Below are 5,645 nucleotides of genomic sequence, written 5' to 3'. Positions count from 1 at the left end.
AGCATCATCTACAAGACAGTCAACCTGTTCATAAGGATTAAGGTGACTGTTCGCTGTGTATCTACAAGACATTGAGGCAAAAGATGATGGAATTATCTGCTTGAATCTGGCAACAGCGTTGTCAGATAAACATCTGCTATGGTAATATTTCTTTCCAGCTATTGTAAGGTCAATTGTGCTGAATTCAAAAGTTATTAAAAATGGTCAGATAACAGAGGGTTTTGGTGAAAAACTATTAAATTATCAATTTCCACCCCATATGTCAGGACAAGATCGAGGGTGTTGTTAAAACGATGAGTGGGTTCATTTACATGCTGTGTAAAACCAATAGTGTCTATTAAGGAGTTAAAAGCAGTGCTGAGACAGTTGCTGTCAACATCTACATGAATGTTAAAGTCTCCCACTACAATGACTTTATCTGTGCTAAGAACTTAGTCAGATAAAAATTTAGAGAATTCAGTTAAAAACTCAGAACATGATAGTTGTGTGTGACTCACTGGAGTCGACTCATTTAAAGTAACATATTCATCCTGCTGCAGCCAGGTTTTAGTGAGACAGAACAGATCTATGTGATGGTCACTTATCAAGTCATGTATTAACAAGGATTTAGATGAGAGAGATCTGATATTTAATAAACCACTCGCTTCTGAGAGCTAAACCTGCTGCTGTGATTTTTCCTTTAGCCATCTCGCTTCCGGCCTTTTGGCCAAGATCAAGTGTAGTATCTGTTCTTATCAGTTTAATATCTGATATGTCTCCTATCTGGGGACCATATATTAAATTGCTTTTTGAAACACGGAGATGGAGTAGGGGCTTGCTCCGTCGTCCTGACATGAGGACGACGTGAACAACACAAGTCTCATATACAGACTGAGGACTGGACTAATGCTCGTTAAGGTCTGACCTGTCGGACTGCTCCAGTTAAGAGACAGCTGGTCCTGAGGATCTGGGTCAGAACGCGAGAAATTTCACAGACAAATTGCCACTGCTATACGTGGAATCAGCAGAACCAGACACCACTTTCAGGCCCATGGCTCATTGTGTCTGTTTTCAAGTAAACTCTTGAACACATCTGAAAATATAAGCAATCTATCTGTGACACCTTTTATATCAAATCAGCTGTTTTCTGCCAGGACAGAACTGATAGTGCCCATTCTCACCACCAGGAATCCTACACACAGGCTTAAAACACAGAGGCGCTTCAGACTTTGGCTTCCTGTTCAGTCTGAGCGTCCAGTGCTTTAAAGGTTCCAGGACAGGAGGATCCTGTGTAGTGATGCACGCTGAAGGTTTGAATTGATGAGACACATGTGACACACACAAGTGCTTGATTAATGATCCAGTATCTGCAGACGGCCTGTCGGGATGCCCCTGAGCAAGGCACTTAATCAGTGGCTGCAGAAGCTGCTAATTTGACGTCTCCTCACAAACAATATAAATTGTGTTTTTCAGCAGGATATAAAAACCTTGCGTGCTGTAGCAACGGTCCACGCTTGGGCCAAGGTTGAGACGAGGCTGAAGAAGCTGTTCGCTGCCTTTCTGGCTTTGAATCCGTTGACGCTCGCTTGTAATAATCCCAGTAACAGCAGACAGGTTTGTGGGATGTTTCATCAAACCAAGGATTGAGCGGTGACCCGGGGGCCTGAGGCCTGAGCTGGACCCAGTCCCCACACATGAAATGTTTGACTCGGTCCTTGTTGTTAATGGATGGTTTTACATTTTGCAATCCTACGACTTTCTTCATGTTTTTTAAAATCAAGGCAGTTAAAATAGAATAATCAGCCCGATTTAACACATTATTCATTTTCACTTGACTTGTTCCTTTAACAAACCAATATGACTGACGACTAACATTCCATTATCCCCCTTTGTGCATTAGCTCCTGGAGCCTGAGTCTTCCTGCTCATCACCCTCTTCATGCCCCATTTACCACATCCAATTTATTTTACCCAACTTTCTGCTTCACTTCGCTGATGTTTTACCTCCCTGATTCTTCTTTGAGGATTACATTGTTTCCACTGAGTTTTAATTTTGCCACTTAACATTTTAGTTTTGTCAGTAAGACTTTAATGGAGTTTTGTCACGCCTGTTAAGTTTTATTTGTTCTGAGGTGGAAGCTGGTCTCTCGCATGGCTCTGCCCACCTAGCGTTAGCATGTGTACTGCCCATCATTGTTTTGTCTGTTTTCCTGCTGTTAACACATCTTTGTATGTCCTGTGGTTTCATGTGAAGGTTAGAATCTGCTTCTGCAGACGTTGGCCAGCCTGCTGCCCACAGCTGCTGGTGTTTGACTGACTGAAGCCTCTATATCAGCTCCATGTGTATTTCAGTCTACTGGCTTTGATGTCACTCACACAATTATCTAACACAATAATTACCACGTGAGCAGATCTGCCCGTGGACCTTCTCTTCTCGCTGGAGCTGATGTGCTACATAACAAAATGACACAAAGCAGCTAATAAGACTCTTTGAAGTGCGCTGAGGTCTAAATTGTCCCTGTCAAACGGTCAGATGAGGCTGTCGGCCGTCACGGTGAGCCCTCTGCCCTCTCTGACACCACGGTCGGTGCTGATCACATGGAGAGGCGCTAATCAAGTGTGACTGAGATGTTTCCCTCCAGATCCTTTCCTCTCATCCTTGCATCCTCATGTTACCTCGTGTATTTGTGCTTCTCTTCCAGCTCCTCAGGCCTAACTCTGCTGCTGGCAGAGGGTGAGAAGCAGCGCTGATGAACACACAGGGTTTTCTCGCCTCACTGCGACTCACAGTGAGACTTGAGTCCAAGTGTGAGTGGTGGAATAGCAGGAGGTCAACACTGTGGCATGGGGACATCTGCCTGGTTCTGTGTAGCTCAGAGAATAGAATGAGACATTTTGTTGGTGAGACGTCCTTTGAAGGGACTGATGTCCTATGGTAGGGACACATCATCAATCCAATCCAATCCTGGATCCTGGTTAGTGTCTGTAATGCTTCTTTCCCTAAAGCCACCACTGAAGCAGCTCTTCCTGTTCCTCCTTGAAAAGAAAATGATTCGACTCAACCTCAGAACCTTTGTTGTGGAAATCTTCTTATAAAGAAATCAACAGGAGATCATCAGTGTGATGAACCATCTCAAAGTTTACTCTCATGTCGACACTGAGTGGATCACAATTACATAACATCTAAGACTTAACGCACATCTTACTATGTACAAAGTTTCCACTGAAGGACTGAGGACACAAAACCTGTATTTATACCCTGTTACAAACCCCCACATGAGGTGTTGACTGGTCCTTGATATACATGAGTGCAGTAAACCCCCCTTTACTTTCTTTAACAATGTTCCCCGTGGTCACTACAGTGAAACCCCCACTATTTGATAACCAAATGCTTGATGACCCCCCAGGAACAACCCCTTAGCCAGAGCCACAGCATCTCATGACAACACAAAATTTCCCACACCTTCCTCTTGGTTCTCTGCATCGTCACATCAACCACATTCTGCTTTGTTCTATTATCTAGTGTTAAATCAAAGACCCTCATGCTTGTTCCACCAGCTTCTCACAAGGTCTTTCTATGTTCTCTATGTTTGTCTTGGCTGAGCTGAGGCAGCAGTGTTTCTCTTCAGAGCGCTAAGGAAGCTTTATCTCTGTTCTAAAGCTGCCTTCATTGACTTTTTAAAAGTGGGGAAAATCTTCGCCCCCTGTGTTTAAATGAGTCTTCAGAGTTTTGCTGCGGTGGAGTGTGTGGATCAGTTGCTGCTGCAGCTAAGCAGGTGAATATGCTAATGTTCAGCCTTGAAACGCATACAGAGCATAAACGCGTCCCTCTGAGTAACAAGTCGGCTCTGTTTGCTGTAACTCCACCAACATCTCCTCAGTCTGTTTGCAGTAACAGGCAAATAAAAGTGGAGCCTTTTCAGCTTCTTGGGTCAGTTAGCGAAACAGGATCAATGCACCACGCTGTCTGTCTGCTTAGCGGCGGCCACGAGGGGCTTCAGCTCAACCGTCTGGAAGGGAAGCTGCAAAGTGACGAGAAGGATGAGGACGTGAGCACACGTTTCTTGACCCCCTCATCCCAGCGGCGCTAAAAGGTTTTTGGCATCAATAATATGGTCAACATCATGAATGTCTGTTGATCCAGGCCACTCGAAGAGGAAGGTGTGTTTGACATGTAACAGGACATAAAATCATGAATGAGTACTTGAAGCACTCACCTCTGTACTGATGAGGCCCCATAGAGATGAGCAGCTGTTGGCTGTCGCTGCCTAAAGAGCAGAATTTCACCCTTTAACGCCCAGCGCAGATAAACGGAGCAGAGGACGCTGCCGCTGAACTGTATCGCTCGGTATCAGTCTAATGCATCTTATCAGCGAGTCCCTGCAGCGACAGTAATGAAGATAACACCAGGGGTAAACACGGTATTGAGATGTAACGCGGTTCCTATCACAGCAGCTGTTCCAGCGCTGCTATCTTGATTCATGCTCACAGCTTCGCCTCAGGGCTGTAAAAGCAGGAACGCTGGACATGTTTCACATTTTAATACTAGTGAAAGAAGGTGAGAGGCAATAAAGAGGAGCACAGAAAGACGGGAGCTGCGTTTAAACATTGATACGGCATCAATGAAACGACGCCGCGTGAGTCGGAGTGAAATAGACGCAGCGACACAGGTTCATTCTGAGCAGCAGGAGCGATTGGCGAGACTCCGGGCGGTGGAAAAATGAGAGCGAGAGAAATGTCTGAAGAAAACGTAATTAAACCCAGAAGATTTGTGAGCCAGGAGCGAAGTTCTGCTGTTTCCAGTCTGTTCCTGTTTGCGGAGCTGCTTTGATCTCACTGTCTGCGACGCTCACGTCGTTGCTTCCACTGCCTGACTTCTCCTGGTTCACAGCTTATAGAACCAGTTCAACCAGGACAAAGAAGAATCTTTATTAAAGCCTTTTCACCCTATCTGAGGATCGTGGTTCTTCTCGATGCATCACAGGAGCAAACCCGGGTGAACTGCTGTTTGGGTCTGAAGACAGTGAAGAGGCTTCGTCTGGTGCGAACATCACTAAATCCTCCACACGTCCTGAATACGTCAGGTCCTTAAACGCGTCTGTTCTCACTCTGTTTGGTCTTTTCGGCCTGATGCCTGGGTTCCTCCGAGTCCTATAGGTTTCATCCTGTGGACACTGTGGCAGCTTTGACCTCTACTGAGCCACTCTGAACTGGAGGCAAGCAAAAGCCCAAATTAACAACCTACTCAAACCGCCATTGATTTGTTTGTTCAAGTAAATCAGCGTTTTTGAATGATCGTTGACATACGGCGTCAGGAGGAGCTGTTCAAAGCACAGCCTTCGCTGCTGTTGCCTTTGTGGCGCTGCATGTCTTATTAATGACAACAACAACGAGCCCTGGAAAGGTCAGACCTGAGAATAACCCAAGCCTCTCCTTGGATCTGCGTCCTAATCCATATCATCCATAATGACATTCATTGGCAGTGATGCCAAGCTACTCTTCAGCTGCAGCCCGAGTCCACAACAGAACCCGACCCTGCTCCTCGGTTTTGTTGTGCAGCTGACTTTGCGTTGACCGGACGGAGGATGATCCGATCCTGTCAGCTTCCGCACGGCGACTGTTCGCTGCGTTGACAGCTGTTTGCACAAACATTTGCTCTTGGTTTGT

General features: G+C 45.7%; 1 non-coding gene across 1 annotated transcript; it reads left to right on the top strand.

Annotated features, from left to right (window-relative positions):
- The first annotated feature begins 687 nt into the window (after positions 1-687).
- LOC114856429 (U2 spliceosomal RNA) lies at positions 688-870 on the top strand. Its single transcript, XR_003786067.1, has one exon. It is a non-coding gene; the product is annotated as a U2 spliceosomal RNA (small nuclear RNA).
- The last annotated feature ends 4,775 nt before the right edge of the window (positions 871-5,645 follow it).

The sequence above is a fragment of the Betta splendens genome, chromosome 5 (genome assembly GCF_900634795.4).
Source record: "Betta splendens chromosome 5, fBetSpl5.4, whole genome shotgun sequence".
In the NCBI taxonomy this organism is placed as follows: domain Eukaryota; kingdom Metazoa; phylum Chordata; class Actinopteri; order Anabantiformes; family Osphronemidae; genus Betta; species Betta splendens.
This window is presented reverse-complemented; position numbering and strand designations above follow the sequence as displayed.